Raw genomic sequence first — 18341 nt, 5'->3', positions numbered from 1 at the left:
CTAGGTGTCACTTCCTCGCTGCGGGACAACTGTCCCGTACTGTAATCATGTTTTCAGTACGGGACAGTAGTTCTGCGGAGAGGTAGTGACACCTAGCGTCATAGATAACTATGATGCTAGGATTACGGCTCCCTGCAGTGCGTTCGGTCCGGGAAATGCAGCCGACATACGGACCATATATCACAGACCGAAAACGCTCGTGTGAATTAGGCCTAACAAATATCTATGGATTATTTTATTGTTTTTTTTACCCCATTAGTATACTACCTGACTATGCCCCTGGTGTACTCTGCCCAGCTTACATATGCCCCCACATTATAAACTAAAATATTAGTAATACTAGTAACAAAGCAAAATCCACACACCAAAAGCCAAATGGTGCTCCCTCCCTTCTGAACCCTACAGTGTGCCCAAACAGCTGTTTACTTCCACATATATGGCATCGCCAAACCCAGGAGAACCCTTTTAACTATTTTTGGGGTGTGTGTCTCCAGTGGCACAAGCTGGGCACAACATATTTGCCCCTGAAATGGCATAACTAGGGAAAAATTGCATTTTTACTTTGCTCCATCGGCAGCGCAATCATTTATGGAAAAGACCTGTGGGGTAAAATTGCTCACTACATGCCTTAATAAGTGTCTTCAGCGGTGTAGTTTCCAAAATTGGGTCACTTCTAAGGGGTTTCTTTTATTATTTCACATCAGAGCCTCTGCAATTGTGAACCAATACTTTGTAAATCGCCAAATTAGGCCTCTATTTTGCATGGTACTTTCACTCCTGAGCCCTGTCAAATGTCCAGGCAAAAGATTAGGGCTACAAGTAGGGTGTTTCTAAAACCGGGAAACACAGCATAATAATTCGAGAGCGGTCTTGTTATGGTGGCACAATATTTTGGTATACCTATGTTGTGGTGGGGACCACAAATTGGCATAGCTATGGAAAAAATTCCCATTTTCACTCTTCAACATCGAGTGCACACGAATTTCTGGAAAACACCTGCAGGGTTAACATGCTCACTACACCCCTAGGTGAATACCTTGAGGGGTGTCGTTTCCAAAATGGGGTCACTTCTGGGGGATTTCCCCTGTTTTAGTCCCACAGGGGCTTTGCAAATGCGACATAGTGACCAGAAACCAATCCAGCAAAATCTGCACTCCAAAAGCCAAATGGCGCTCCTTCCCTTCTGAGCACTGCCATGCGCCCAAACAGCAGTTTATTACTACCTATCGGGTATTGCCGTACTCGGGAGAAAATTTCAAATGTTGGGGTGTTTTTTCTCCTTTATTTGTAGAGAAAATCAAAAATTCTGAGCTAAAGCTATTAGCGTTAACGTTTTTTTTTTCATTTTCACTTCCCAATTCTAATAACATCTATGTAACACCTGTGAGGTTAAAATGCTCACTACACCACTAGGTGAATTCTTCAAGCGGTGTAGTTTCATAAATGGAGTCACTTTTGGGTAGTCTCCACTGTACTGGTACCTCAGGGGCTTTACAAAAGCGACATGGTGCCCAAAAAAACAATCCAACAAAATCTGTACTCTTCTGAGCCTTGCCGTGTGTCAAAACAGCAGTTTATGCCTACATATGGGGTATTTACGTACTCCAGAGAAGTTGGTTTCCAAATGTTAGGGGGCTTTTTTCTTTTCCTTGTGGACATTGTTTTTTTTTAAAACTAAAACTACATCTTATAGGAAAATAATAACATTTTTAATTTTCACGTCCAAATTCTAATAAAATCTATGAAACACCTGTGGGGTAAAAATGCTCACTAGACCCCCTAGCTGAATTCCTTGTGGGGAGTAGTTTCCAAAATGGGGTCTTTTTGGGGTGTTTCCTTTGTTTTGGCATCACAAGAAGTCTTCAAACCTGACATGGTGCCTAAAATATATTCTAATAAAAAGAAGGCCGCAAAATCCACTAGATGCTTCTGAGACCTGTGTGTAAACAGGGAGACACACTGCCAACATGATAATTACGTATGGGGACGAGTGATCGGAGTAATGACCGTTCATCCCCATCCATAGCTCCGTGAGACAGGAGCAAACGAGCGTTGATCGGCCGGTGTTATAGGGCCTTACGGGTGTGTGGCTGTGTTGCTGGGAAGAGGAGAAGCTGTATCCTGATTGGACAGCGTCATACAGAAAACATTTCACCGCCCAGAGAGAAAAGAAAGAGTCGCCTCCTATTTGGCAAGTATTTAACTTTTTGTATTTAGTCCCACTAGAGGTTTTGAACATGTGATCTTTAGATCGCTTGTACAATACGCTAGAATACTTATGAATATCAGTGTATTGAGATTTCAGGGTTCTCCTATTAAAATTGTAGACCGGATGGCCTTCATTAGGCTCCCAGGCTGCCATGATAACCAGCGGCATGCTGCAATCCCATCCCAGGCAGAGCCGATTGACTGACAGATGGTCCCTCCCCCCAAATGGCTAAGATGCTGCAGTCGCTACTGACTGCAGCATCTAAGCAATTTTATCTCCGATTCCTGCCATTAGCAGGGGCGTAGCTAGGGGGGGGGCAGGCGGGGCATGTGCCCCGGGCGCAACCCGGAGGATAGGGAAGGGGGGCGCCGAAGAGTAGCTGATCGCTGCTGACAGGCGCCCCGTATGTCGGACACCTGCAGCAGCTTAGGAAGAGCCAGGACATTACGGCGTACTGACTGGGGTCTGTGACGGCCAGGGAGTGGACCAGTCCAGTCACCTGACCTCGGTGACATGAGGTCAGATAACTCAGGTCAGGGAACAGGTCCACTCCCGTGCTGCAGCCTCCCTGCATCTGCATCTACTCTGTGCTCTGCACACACGCCGAGAAGCAGAGAGGAAACTCCTCCCACACACAGCCCGTCCTGACCTGTCAGCAAGGAGACATGGTGAGTGTGTAGTGTGTAATGTGTGTCTCTGTGTTTGTATGTGTATATGTTACAGTGTGTGTGTGTGTGTGTGTGTGTGTGTGTGTGTCTGTCTGTCTGTCTGTCTGTGTTTGTCTCTTACATCTACTACATTATCTGTACTCAGAGGGTTATCACTGTGTTATCTGTGGTGTTACATAGAACTGCAGGGAACATCTACTACATTATCTGTACTGTGTGGTAAATTACAATCTCAGCTCTGCTACACAGTACAGATAATGTAGTAGATGTTCCCTGCAGTTCTATGTAACACCACAGATAACACAGTGATAACCCTCTGAGTACAGATAATGTAGTAGATGTTACCTGAAGTCCTATGTAACACCACAGATAACACAGTGATAACGCTCTGAGTACAGATAATGTGTAGCTTTACCTGCAGTCCTATGTAACACCACAGATAACACAGTGATAACACTCTGAGTACAGATAATGTAGTAGTGTTACCTGCAGTCCTATGTAACACCACAGATAACACAGTGATATCTCTCTGAGTACAGATAATGTAGTAGTGTTACCTGCAGTCCTATGTAACACCACAGATAACACAGTGATAACGCTCTGAGTACAGATAATGTAGTAGTGTTACCTGCAGTCCTATGTAACATCACATATAACACAGTGATAACTCTCTAAATACAGATAGTAGTGTTACCTGCAGTCCTATGTAACACCACAGATAGCACAGTGATAACTCTGATTACAGATAATGTAGTAGCTGTTGCCTGCAGTCCTATGTAACACCACAGATAACACATTGTGCTAAATTACAATCTCAGCTCTGCTACAATGTGTTATCTGTGGTGTTACATAGGACTGCAGGCAACAGCTACTACATTATCTGTACTCAGAGAGTTATCACTGTGTTATCTGTGTTGTTACATAGGACTGCAGGTAACATCTACATTAACTGTGCTGTGTACATATGTGCCTGTGTGGGTATATTTGGGTCTGTTTGTGAATGTATCTTTGTGCTTCTATATTTGTGCCTTTTATGTATTTGTATATGTTTCTGTCTGTGTATTTATCTGCCGATGTGTGTGTGTGTGTGTGTGTGTGTGTATATGTGTCTGTATGTCTATATATTTACCTGTATGTATATATTCCAGAATGTGTGTATGTATATTTGCCTGTATGTTCAGACGTATACGAGGCGTTTTTTGCCTCGTTTTACGTCTGAAAATACGTCTCAAATACGTTGTCAAACATCTGCCCATTACTTTCTATGGGTATAACGCTGTATTGTTCCCACGACGCGTAATTTTACGCGTCGTACGGCAATTACGACGCGTAAAATTACGCCTCGTAAAAAGAAGTGCAGGACACTTCATTGGACGTTTTTGGAGCTGTTTTCTCATAGACTCCAATGAAAACAGCTCCAAAAACGGACGTAAAAAACGCCGCGAAAACGCAGCGAAAAATGCAGCGAAAAAAGCAAGTTGCTCAAAAAACGTCTGAAAAGCAGGGGCTGTTTTCCCTTGTAAACAGCTCTGGATTTTCAGACGTTTTTGGTCACTACGTGTGCACATACCCTCAATATCTGTCTTTATGTATGTACAGTATATATGTTCCAGCGTGTCCATATATGTGGTTCATTTTTGGTTTGTGTAGGGGGCGGCAATAGAGAGTTTTGCACAGGGCGCCATCCAACCTAAGGCCGGCCCTGGCTGTCACCAACCCTCGTCAGAAGAAACTCCGCCACTGCCTGCGCCGCTTGACCTCCTCGGCTCCTCCGGTAAGTCACACCAGGCAGAGTGGTAGCGGTAGGCTACTGCTCACCGGTCTGTTCACAGTGTGGCACTAAGTACAAGGGGGGGAGTGTGGCGCTATTTACAAGGGGGGGAGTGTGGCGCTATTTACAAAGTGGCAGCGGGCTGTGTGTGGCGCTATTTACAAAGGGGCAGGGGGCTGTGTGTGGCACTATCTACAGGGGGCTGTGTGTGGCCCTATTTACAAGGGGGGCTGTGTGGCACTATTTACAAGGGGGGCTGTGTGTGGCACTATCTACAAGAGAGGGGCTGTGTGGCGTTATCTACAGTGGGCTGTGTGTGGTCTCTTTAATATATTTTCTTTTAATTTATTTTTATGTTAATTACATTATAGAACTACATCACTTGTAAAATGTAGAAATGCTTTTATACTCGCGTTACATTAAAAAAATTGTGAACACAAAATTACATCTCATTGATTGGTAGAGAAAGAAAACATGGCGAGGGGGAAGGAGATGTCGGGAAATAAGTTGGGGGGGGGCGCCAATCTGAATCTTTGCCCCGGGTGCAGGAGAACCTAGCTACGCCTCTGCCATTAGTGCGGTGTCATCTGCAATACACAGCTGAAATGCGCGAATACGGTGCCGGCTTATCCTGTGAGTCCGCTCCATACTCCCCCCTACCGACTATGACATACGTTTACATCAAATATCAATAAGGGGTTAAAGAGCCCACATAATAGTGCAAAATCAATTCCTGAATAAATACCACCATGAACCACTAAGTAATACTGGATAGTTTTAGTATGCTGCTGGTGTTCCTGTTCTCGGGGGACCGCAGTAAATCGCAGTTTGTCACCCCCTAAAACCATCCCTGTCAGTCTGAGTTGAGGCTCCACTCACAACAAGCTCCAGACGACTTGGGGAAATTACTCTTTGGTGTTTGTGCCCTTGAAATACATTGCAGAAGGCGAGAGAATGTACTTTTACGATGATTTAATGTTGTACGGCTTTACAAATAGGTTAAATGACTGGGTCAATGTTAAAGCTACAGGGATGAAAACCTTACTATTAGTATATGGTTTAATGGAATCTGTATGGGATTTCCTCCGATACGCCCCCGTCGTTGCTGAACACATGGTCAGTGGGACCACATAATGTAATATTGCTATGTTTATTCAGATCTGGATCTGGGGAGAAGTATTATAGACTTTAAAACAATTAAACTGTATCTAAAATATTTTCTGAAAATGGTAAGAATTCAGTATCTCCTGTCTGCAGGGGAGAACGCTGAGTCCTAAAGTGACCCTTACAAAGTCTGGGCCCAGTACAAAGAATGAGTCACGTACTTGGATTTTAAGTCATAACTTGTTAAGTATCAATTTCAGAAATGTATAAAACTCCAAAATCAACTGAAGAGCAGGTAAAATGCAAACACATCAGACAAGGAGTTCTCTAATAGATCCACAGATTTTGACTTTTTATTCTAATTCCCAGCACTTATTATTATGGACTGTTGATTGTCAATGTACTCGCACATTATGCTTTCAATTTTCTATAGAACGGGAACAATCTTGTCACAAATGCTTTAACTCCCACAGTTTAGTCGTGATGTGAATGCAGTATTTTTCTTCTTTCTGGTAAGGACTTCTAGGGTTCGATTTTGTGAAGAATAAAAATACAGAATTTATACAATTTATAATTTGATAACACGTAAATGTTCCTCTCAACTACCAGTCTACAAAGTCCTCCACATTGCTGGACCATCAAACACCTCCGTATTCATCTCCATCTAACAACTCGCTCGTGCTCTCCACTCAGCTAATAACCTACCACTCTCATCCTCCCTTATTACATCCACTCACTTCCATCTACAGGACTTCTCCCGTGCTGCACCCATTCTGTGGAACTGATTGCCCCAGGCCATTAGGCTTTCACCTAACATTCCCAGTTTTAAGCATGCCTTGAAATCTTTGCTCAAGAAGGCCATAGTCCATGGCCCTAATACAACCCGACCTGGTGACATATATCTACAGTCCACTCTTCTATTTCCTTAACTAGCTACTCTTGTTGCATCACACACTTTGTATCCTTGTTGGCTCAGATACTGGTTGGTTAACGGGTTGATGCAGCTTTATTGATATTCCTCTTGCCCACAATTGGGGCAAGGTGCTCTGGATATATTTAGCACCATGTTCCTACTGTGTCACTCCTCCCTTTCCATTTAGATTGTAAGCTCTTATGGACAGGGACCTCTCTCCTTTTGTCTCATTGCTTGTTCCTTTATTTAGACTGCTTGTCATTGTACTTGTTATGTTGTTATATACATAAAGACTATTTTTTTTAATTACTATTATTAAGAATAAAGAGGAGTTCCACTTAAGGACAATCGTGTTTGTTAAAAGAGTCCACTAATAAAAATCTGATCACAGGTTTCCTGCTGCTGAAATCAGATGCAATCTGTGAATTAACCAGCAGCAGGTATTCAATTTTCCTGCAGCGCCACTACAGGGTAAATGTAACATTACATAGTTCCAATTGAAAGCAATAGACTGTCCATTTACTGCAGAAATGTTTTGGGTCCTCCAGAATGAGAGAGACTATTTGCAGGCACTGAGCTTCAGCTAATAGATTGCTTCATAATTCTTTAATAGGGTATATTTAAATGGATTTTCAAAGTTAGATTACCCCTTTAATCTCTTCCCGTCATGCGCTGTACATTAATTCCATGGCATTTACCATTTGAGAAATTTACTTATAAACACTGCCAGCTTTCACCTTTCACAATGTCTATTATCCCTGTACGGTGACATCACTGTGTCTGTTATTCTTGTTTTGTGACATCACTCTCTGCATTTCCTTATACAGTGACATCACTGTGACTAGTATTACTGTGTAGTTACTTTACTTTGGTCATTACCCATGTGCTGTGACGTCCCTATATTTATTATCCCTGTGCAGAAATATCCCTGTTCATTATCTCAGTGCTGTAAAATCATTGTATTTATTATACCTTAGGCCGGGTTCACATAGAGTTTTTTGCAGGCGGAAAATCTGCCTCAAAATTCCGTTTGGAAGTTTGAGGCAGATTTTCCTCTGCCTGCAGTCCGATTTTTGCTCCATTTTTCGCTGCGTTTTTCACCCGCGGCCATTGAGCGCCGCAGGCATTAAACGCAGCAAAATACGCTTTATCTGCCTCCCATTGATGTCAATGGGAGGTGAGATGCGTAATTGCGCGAATATAGGGCATGTCCCTTCTTTCTCCCGCGAGCCGGTTTTACATTTTCAGCCAGTTTTTGGCGAGTTTTTTGCGGCACGGTTTCCTCGTCAAAAAACTCTGTCTGAACATTGTGCCATTGTTGTATTTATTATCTATGCACTGTTACGTCACTGTTTATCATTCCTGCATTGTGATATTGCCTTGTTTATCTCTGTACTGTTTCATCTCTGTGTTTAACCCCTTCCCGCCGCAGCCCTTTTTCAGATTTTCATTTTCGTTTTTTCCTCCCCACCTTCCAAAAGCCATAACTTTTTAATTTTTCCGTCTATATATTTCTATGAGGGCTTGATTTTTGCGGGACGAGTTGTAGTTTTTCGTAGCACCATTTATTGTGGCATATAAAGTACTAGGAAATGGGAAAAAAAATATTTGTGGGGTAGAAAATGAAAAAAACAGCGATTCCTCCATTGTTTTTTTCGCTTTGTTTTTACGGAATTCACTGTGAAATTAAAACAACATGTTAACTTTATTCTGTGGGTCAATACGATTATGGCGATAGCAAATATATATCGTTTTTTTTTATATTTTACTACTTTTACAAGTAAAAACCTAAGTGTAAAAAATAACATTTATTTTGTATCGCCAAATTCTAAGAGCCATAACTTTTTTATTGTTCCGTCGATTGAGTGGTATGAGGGCTTACGTTTTGCGGGATAAGCTGTAGATTTTAATGATACCATGTTGGTGTACATTCAACGTTTTGATCACTTTTTATTTAATTTTTTGTGGGAGATGAGGTGACCAAAAATAGAGATTCTGTAGTTTACAATTTATTTTTTTTACGCCGTTCACTGTGCGGTTAAATAATATATATTGTAATAGTTCAGATGCGGCGATACCAATTATGTTTATTTTATTTTATTTTTTTACTATGCTCTAGGAAAAATGGGAAAAGGGGTGTTTTTTTAACTTTTAATTTCAAATTTTTTTTTTACATAAAAAAAATACTCTATTTTACTAATTTTTACTTTTTTTTATTAGTCCCCCTATGGGACTTTAACCAGCGATCGTTAGATCGCTTGCACGATATACTGCAATACTAATGTATTGCACTATATCGTGATTCTCTCAGGCAACTATTAAGCCCTGCCTGCGATTGCGTTGCGGGGGGCGTGATGAGCTGTTAGAGGGGGTCGCCCCCTCTTTCTAACGATTTAAATGCTGCGGTCGCCATTGACCACGGCACTTAACGAGTTAAACGAGCGGGATCTCTGAAGTGTCGGCTGTAACAAACAGCCGACACCGGCATCGTATGGAGCGTGTTCACTCCGTGAGCCCGTTCCGTACTTCCCCTACCCGACTGGATACGTCAAATGTCGGGAAGGGGTTAATATATCTGAATTGTAGTACCACGGTGCTTATTACCTACGTACTGTGAACTCACTATGCTTATTATACCTTATAGTACATCACTGTATTACCGTATCTTTCGTACTATAAGACGCAGTTTATAGCAAGAATAAATCTTACTAAAAAGTCCCTGTGTCTTATAGTCTGCAGTTGAGGGACCCAGCTGTGCCGAGCCCCCTTACCGCTTCATTACTTAACCCTTTCCCGACCCATGACGTGTCGGCACATCATGGAGAGAGGGGGGGGGGGGGTGATGTATGGAGCGGGCTCACGCGCTGCAGGTTTCAGCTGTGTTTTACAGCTGACACGCTGCTCTAACACCCAGGAACTGCAATTTCGCTGTTCCTGGCCATTTAAAGGGGTTGTGCCATAAAACACATGTATCCTCTATCCACAGGATAGGGGATACATGTGTGATCGCTGGGGGTCCGACCGGGGACCAAAAGTCACCAAGAGCGCTACATGAGAAGCTTTGACTTCCGTGTTCTGTGTCCTGCCGCTCCATAGAAATTAATGGGATTCCTCTGCGCATGCGCGAGCGGTTCTCCATTGATCTCCATGGAGCTGCCGAACAAATAAACTGGACGCAGAACCCGGAAGTCCAAGCTTTCTCATGTAGTGCTCTGGGTGACTTTCGGTCCCCTGTTCTACTTATCGCTGGGGATAGGGGATACATATGGATAGGGGATACATGTGTTTTATGGCAAAGCCCTTTAACTAGTTAAATGCTGCGGTCAATAGTGACCGCGGCATATATAGGGGTTTTTCCATGAAGGACATTATCTGACAAATGTCAGATAGACGCGGGTCCCACCTCTAGGACCTGCGCCTATCCCTAGAATGGGGCCCCCTAAACCCCGTTCTAGCTTTCTATGCGCCCCCGGCCATTTGATTACATTTGGAGTTACTGAAACAGTTACTGAAATAGTACACTGCTTCCGTAACTGCCATTCATTACTATGGGAATTACGGAAACATCATAGCTTAGCGAGTTACGCTGTTTCAGTAACTCCACATGTAACAAATAATATGTGTAAAAAAAAAACTGATAAATTTTAAGGAGTGTAAAAAAAATATTTAAAAGTTAAAAAAAAAAACTTTTTCCCCATACTCAATGTAAAATAAAATCATTTGGTTTTGCTGCGTCTGTCAAAGTCCGATCTATTACAATATACCATTATTTAACTCGCATGGTGAACGGCGTAAAAAAATAAATTAAAACATCAGAATTTTTTAATAACCTTAGCTCTTAAAAAAATGAAATAAAAAAAGTGATCAAAACCATCGTATGTACCAAAAAATGGTGCCAATAAAACTACAGCTCGTCCTGCAAAAAACTAACCCTCACACCGCTCAATCGATGAAAAAATATAAAAAAGTTATGGCTCTCAGAATGTGGTGAAACAGAACAAATTATTTTTTAACAAATTATTATTTTTTTGGGTGCGTCTTATAGTCCGAAAAATATGGTATATCTGCACTGGTATATCACTGTATATATTATACTTGTATTGTGACCTCACTCTGTTTATTATACCTTTACTGTGATATCACTGTGTTTATTATATCTGCATTGGTAGGCTATGTTCACACGGAGTATTTTGCAGGAGGAATATCTGCCTCAAAATTCAGTTTGGAACTTTGAGGCAGATTTTCCTCTCCCTGCAAGCCGATTTTCGCGGCGTTTTTCGCCCGTGGCCGTTGAGCGCCGCGGGCATAAAACACCGTGAAATACGCTTTCTCTGCCTCCCATTGAAGTCAATGGGAGGTCAGAGGCGTAAACGCCCGAAGATAGGGCATGTCGCTTCTTTCTCCCGCGAGGCAGTTTTAGGGTATGTTCACACGGCCAAATTTCAGACGTATACGAGGCGTATTATGCCTCGTTTTACGTCTGAAAATATGGCTACAATACGTCGGCAAACATCTGCCCATTCATTTGAATGGGTTTGCCGACGTACTGTGCAGACGACCTGTTATTTACGCGTCGTCGTTTGACTGCTGTCAAACGACGACTCGTAAAAATACAGCCTCGTCAAAAGAAGTGCAGGACACTTCTTTCAGACGTTTTTGGAGCTGTTTTCTCATAGACTCCAATGAAAACAGCTCCAAAAACGAGTTGGTAAAAAAATGAGTTGGTAAAAATGCGAGTTGGTAAAAAACGTCTGAAAAGCAGGGTCTGTTTTCCCTTGAAAACAGCTCTGGATTTTCAGACGTTTTGGTTGACTACGTGTGAACATACCCTTACTGCTCGCGGGAAAAAGACGCCGACGCCTCCCATTGAAATCAATGGGAGGCGTTTTCGGGCCGTTTTTGCCGAGTTTTGCTACGCGGCAAAATACTCCGTGTGAACATAGCCTTACATGACTGTATTTATTATACTTGTACTGTGATATCACTGTTTTTATTATATATATATATATATATATATATACATATATATATATATATATATATATATTATCCCTGTACTGCGACATGACTGCGTGTATTATCTGTGCATTGTGACATTATTATGTTTATTACTTCTGTACTGTGATATCACTGTGTATATTATCCCTTTACTGTAACATCAAAATGTATTGCATATATACTGTGACATCACTGTGTTAATTATACTTGTACTATGAACTCACTGTGCTAATTATCTCTGTACCTTTACTGGGACATTAGTGTTTACATTTTCCCTGTACTGTGAAATCAGCCTATTTCTTAGACATCATTGTGTTTATTAACCATGCACTGTGATATCACTATATTTATTAAACTTGTATTGTGGCATCATTATGTTTATTATCCCTGTACTATGACATAATTGTATGGGACATCACTGGGTTTATTAGAAGAATCCTAGAAAAGAAGAAAAGACAGAGGGCTTCTTTGGATAGTATTTCTTAAGAGGGGTAACATTTAGGAATTGGTAGATCAAATCTGCTCCCCTTGTACTGTTGTGTGAGACATAACAACTATAATATGCATATAATGCAAGCCGGAGGTGCGGCATGCAAAGAAAAGCCGTTCACTGGAGACAACATAAGGGATACTTTGTGCAATAAAAAAACAGGCTCAACGATAGGCAGAGTCTTTGATGGAGTTAAGACTATAAGACTTTTATTAAAAAGTAATCAAATAAAATATATGTCTACAAATAACACTTTGAGGATTTAGTTGCCCTCTTTATATTTAAACAGACTTCTAGTCCCTGCCTATTACCATGGTCCCCACATGAAGTACCCCTTATCACTGGTTATTGTCCCTGTGTACTGTGACATCACTACGTTTCTTATTTTGGTACTGTGAACTCACTTTGTTCATTATTCCTGTACTGTGACATCACTGGGTTTAATATATCGGCAGAGGATACTGTTTATTTAAGTAACACCTCTGATTAAACATTTATGTAAATGTAATCCGTGGAATATTCAAATATTTTGTATTAAAGTGGATTTCTCCTTTAAAAAATTGGAGGTTTTTTTGGTCTTCTGGAATACCTCACTGTCATCCAGACTCACTACATTTAAAACAATTTTTCACATTTTAATTAAGAATTTGGTAACCCTATCTTCAACATCACTTTCCTATTTAAATTCTTACTAAAAATATCTGTGATTGACTTCAAAGAAAAAAAGCGTAGGATTTGAGTTTGAGTTTTATATCTGCCCGCCACTTTTCAGGTAAAAATGTGTAAATTTCATGAATTTTCAGTATTCGACACCTCGTTTTTAATCACAGTAAATTCTCGCCTAGCCTCACGTACATGGAACTAGTAAATGGGTACGACTGTTAATCTATATAAATATTTAGCCAGCTTATGCCAGTTTTTGAGCTTAATTTAAACAAAGCAATTAATAGAGTTGGTGGTCTTAGTATAATTTATACACCTCAGAGCAGAAGACTTTCCACATCATAACATGCATTCCAGCCTCATGTATAACCGGATGTATTACAGTTTCAGTAAATAAATGTTATTCTTTGTGTGATGAAAAGTTATACAATTCTATAATAAACTTTCTGTATCAATTGCTCACAGTTTTCAAGATCTCTACTTGCTGTGATTGAATAGGAACCTTCACTGTTTACTACAAGTGAACAAAAATTTGTCCTTGTCATGTGAAGGACACACAGCTGCATGGCTCATTACGGTTCTAGGTCAGGTAACAGAGCTGTGTTTTGTAACGAGATTTGCGCTATTGTGTCCATCGCCTGATCAGAATAGATTTTATCCACTTTAAATAAACAATGAAGATTCCTACTGACCCATTAAGAATTAAAGGGGTTTTCCCATCAGGGACATTTATGGCATATCCACAGTATATGCCATAAATGTCAGATAGATGAGGGTCCCAACTGTGGGACCTGCACCTATCTCTACAACGGGACCCCCTAAACCACGTTCTACCTCTCTGTGCACCGGCTGACCCTACTCTGATTTCTTCCTCATGCTCGGGAAACACATGAGTCAGCCGGAGGACAGAGAGGTAGAACGTGGTTTAGGGGGTCCCATTCTAGAGATAGGTGCGGGTCTCTGAGGTGGGACCCGCCACTATCTGACATTTATGACATATCCTGTGAGTTATGAGCGTCGGGATGGAAAGAGTGCAATCTAAAAAAATTCACGGTGACTGGTCACTGATTGTACAGCATCATACACGTAAACACGCCCAGTTAAAAACACAATACACGCCCAGTTGGACATAACGAAAAAAAAACGCCCAGTTGTCCATTTCAAACCTCATTTGCATATATATAAAATAGCTCATAACTTGGCCAAAAATGAACGTTTAAAAAAAACAAAAAACGTTACTGTTATCTACATTGCAGCGCCGATCACATGCAATAGGAGATAGGGATTTGAGAATCTGGTGACAGAGCCTCTTTAAGGGGTTAAGGACGTGTTAAGGGGTTTTATTCATCATGATTGTCAGAGGTCAGTAAAGAAAGTGGAAACATTTGTTTTTACCGTTTCTGCCCTCTAGATAGACAGTCCTCAATGTGTATACAATAAAAGAAGCGGCAGAGCCGCCGATTCTGTTGGTTCCAGCAATCATGTGATCACCAGTACAAGTGTCAGATAACAGAGCTGATGGATCTAACTAGATCCAGCACAGCCAAGATTGCGATAACTGTCAGACCATTGTGACTGTTTTACCCTGTAACTAAGGATCCAATTACAATATGTAGTGTAAAAAATATAAACAAATACATTTTTCTAAGCCTCTATTCACACATCTCTCGGTCAGAGTAGAGAGAGTGTCTCAATTTGGAGGACCTGTCTTGATGTCTTGACTGTGATGGCGCTGCAGGGAAATTGAACTCTTACAGCTGATCGCAGGAGGATACCTGGTGATTACCTTATTGGCAAAAGACCCTTGCAGAATAAAGAGATTGTCCAAAGCAGAGAGTCATTTTAGGCCAGGATCACATACAAAGTTCTGATGCAGTTTTTGGCTCAGTCTTTAAAGAAAAAATATAAAAATAAGACTGATGCATCTTCATTTTTTAGTGTCCAGTTCTGTGTTTGGCTAAAAATACTGAGTCAAAAACTGCCACAAAAACTGCATTAAAACTGTATGTGTGGTCCTGGCCTTAAAGCCTATGTACATGTAATGGGGGGTCATCACGGCCAGCACTGGAACACTGGGACGACAGCGCAGGAACCAGGCACACTCACCGGATGTCGGACGCTGGCGGACGCTCGTCGTCATTGTCACGAAGGAGGAAGCCGCAGGATGACAGGAGGAGAGGGTCGGCAGAAGTAGGAAAAGGCGGTATGTAAAGAAGGGCGCGAAGAGCGGCGCGGGGGAGGGGGAGAGGAAGAAAAAGACCTGTGTGTGTGCGTGTGTGAGGAGGAAGAAGAAAGGCAGCATCGGAGAGGGGGAATAAGTAAGAGACAGAGCGGGAAGAGAAGACCCGTGCAGGACGAGTTGGTCCAAGTAAGAGGCCACAGTGAGTACCCAGCCCCCAACCCAGCAGCCATCAGCACTAGCCGCCCAGCAGCCATCAGCACTAGCCGCCCAGCAGCCATCAGCACTAGCCGCCCAGCAGCCATCAGCACCAGAAGCCGAGCAGCCAACAGCAGTCCAGCTGTGCAGAGGTCCAGCCGTGCAGAGGTTCAGCCGTGCGGTGGTCCAGCAGTCCTGCCGTGCAGAGGTCCAGCCGTGCAGTGGTCCGGGATTCCAGCCGTGCAGAGGTCCAGCCATGCAGAGGTCCAGCCATACAGAGGTTCAGCCATGCAGTGGTCAAGCAGTCCAACCGTGCAGAGGTCCAGCCGTGCAGGGTTTCAGCCGTGCAGTGGTCCAGCAGTCCAGCCTTGCAGAGGTCCAGCTGTGCAGAGGTCCAGCCCTGCAGAGGTCCAGCCATGCAGAGGTCCAGCCATGCAGAGGTCCAGCCGTGCAGAGGTTCAGCCGTGCAGAGGTTCAGCCGTGCAGTGGTCCAGCGGTCCAGCCGTGCAGAGGTTCAGCCGTGCAGTGGTCCAGCAGTCCAGTGGTGCAGCAGCCAGACCATGGACGCGGCCTCAAGGATGAGGAAGACAATGCTGAGGAGCACAGGTACTGGACTTGTTTTACCCCTAATCGAGGACAAGGAAGCATAAATACCGTAGTCGTGACAGTGCACCAGAGACTTTTCCACATGAGAAAGACGGAAAAGTCATTGAGCCGCGCACTTCAACGTCCCAACCTTCCGCCCGTGGTTACCTCCTGCCCGTGTTCCGGCGCCCATTTATGAAGACATTTGTTATCTGAAGTTAAATGTTTTAACCACAAAGGAAGAGATCCGATTCTTATTGTCTACAGTAAAAGGTTAACCCAACAGCAGTGTCGTGTCTGTTGCCCACTACAACAGAACTCACCTACATACACCTTTGAAAAGGTTATTAAATAAAAATCTCTATCAGTGTGCTTGGTGAAACTTTTGAAATCCTTTTTATTAAAAATTATTTTTACTTTTTGTGATACTGCTGCTTTGAATCCTGTATACAGAGCAGCTGTATCATGCACTGAGACCTGTATACATCATGTCAGCAGGACTGACAGGTTTAGTGACAGCGGGTGGGATCGAGCTGTTACCAATCACATCTAAGTTCATAACTTACATGTCATCAATAACAGGTGGATCCTCCGTATCAGAGACAAACAGGACCCGCTGTCACTGATCCCAGCAGTGCCGCTGACCTGACAGATACAGGTTTGAGTGCTAGATACAGCTGTAATTTTTAATAAAAAGTAATGAGAAAGTTGCAACAAGCACACTGATATACGTTTATATATTTATAAAAAAAAAGTTTTCAAAGCTGTACATAGCTTTTAAGGCCAAAACATTTGCAGCATTAAGGGGTTAAATAATGGCAAGCAAAGATCTTGTTAACTATGCGGATTTGATACAGAAAGTACATTGGAAAATTGAATACATATTCAACATAGACAGAATAATTTTTATTTGCTGAAATCGTAATAACGCTTTAACTCCGTAGGGGGTAATTAATTAGCCTGCTCAACGCACAGATAAAAAAAGGTTAAAGAGCAGAGCAATGAATTGTAAAGTTCACCTAAAAAAAAAAAGAAAACCCAAGGAAAGGGTGCAATGGTTAAATCCACAGACAGAATAACAATGGAACAGGACTTGCTGGAGGGCTTGGTACAAATCTCAGTGTCAGCTGTTTGTAACTTTGAAGAAGTCACTTTTATCTCACTTTGCAGTAAATAACAAAGTATGAACTGTGGAAATAAACTCAATAAAATAATTCAATTAGATTCCAATGGAAACTTTTTTTTCCTGTAAATTCGACCACAGATAATACCCATTTCACTGGGATGGGTGAAATACAGGGGTGGGGGGGATACATGCCAGCTAGGGTTGCTGCAGACTATTTACACTGCATGTGGAGGATAGGAATATAGAGGGGTCTGCACTGGAGTCTGAATTTAGGGGTGACTGGTATGGGGGCTGAAATCTTTATATTTAAAATTACTTTGCTGTGTTACAAAAGTCTCCATGTAGGCCAGGCCTTATTCATACATTTCGAGGAGGACTAACAGAGGAACGTCACAGCACAGAGTTCTAAGTAAAAATGCTATAGAACTTATTTAGTTATGTCATGAGAAATACAATAATTTACTATAACAGGTATGTCAGGAGATGTAACAGCTCCCTTTCCTTTTCTTATTCATCTAAACTAAACGTCAACTTCTGCCAACTGCAAAGTTTACTACAACGTACTTCTGCAGTCATCGCCAGCCTCTATAATAACACAAATTAATTCAGACACCAGACCAGACTCCAAAATAATTCAGACCCTGGACCAGTGCCCAAAATTAGTTCAGACCCCAGACCAGACCCCTTAATTTTTTCAGAACTTGGACCATACCCCTAAATAAATTTAGACTCTAGACTAAAAAAACGTCAATTGTCCTTGTGAACTAGTGCAATAAGTGGTTAAACTGGTTTTCCGGCACTTAGACATTAATGGCCTTTCCTTAGGATAGGCCAATGGTCCCCAACCTTTTTACCCTTGAGAGCCACATTCAGCACTGAGAGGTTGTAAGGGTGGTTAACACCCTCCTTGCATAGCCCTGTAAGCACCGCGCGAGGACACAGGCACACTCTGCTCAGGAGCTCGACTCCCGAGAGAAAGGAGCGTTATGGTAGTCATGGCGTTGGTGTTGAGAACGCCGCGCGCTCATGCTTCACACACCGCTCCCACACAGAACAACAGAGTGAAGTCTCCGTCGGCTCTGTAAAGGGGGAGGGAGGGCGGGCGGAGTGACAGCCCCGTCATGACGTCACCCGGAAGGGGCGAGGCAGGGAGTCGTGGCACGAAAGAGGAAGAGAGAGAGGAGCTCGTGATGGAGAAGACAGGAGGAGAGGGAGCCATCTTGCAGGAGCAGTCGAGGACAGAGGGAGCATCTGAAGGACAGAGAGAGAGAGAGAGCCAGAGAGAGGGAGCTCAGCAGACTTTACCAGAGCCGCACCGGTAGCTCCGATGAGCGAAGTTTTGAGGGAAGCTTTGGAACTGCTTCGAGAAGAATCTGGGGAAGCTAGCATGGCTTTGCAGAGTGCAGGCCCTGCAGAAACGGCGCTAAGTGGGATAGA

Source organism: Rhinoderma darwinii, chromosome 4, assembly GCF_050947455.1.
Source record: "Rhinoderma darwinii isolate aRhiDar2 chromosome 4, aRhiDar2.hap1, whole genome shotgun sequence".
Lineage (NCBI taxonomy): Eukaryota > Metazoa > Chordata > Amphibia > Anura > Rhinodermatidae > Rhinoderma > Rhinoderma darwinii.
Note: the sequence above shows the minus strand (reverse complement) of the source record.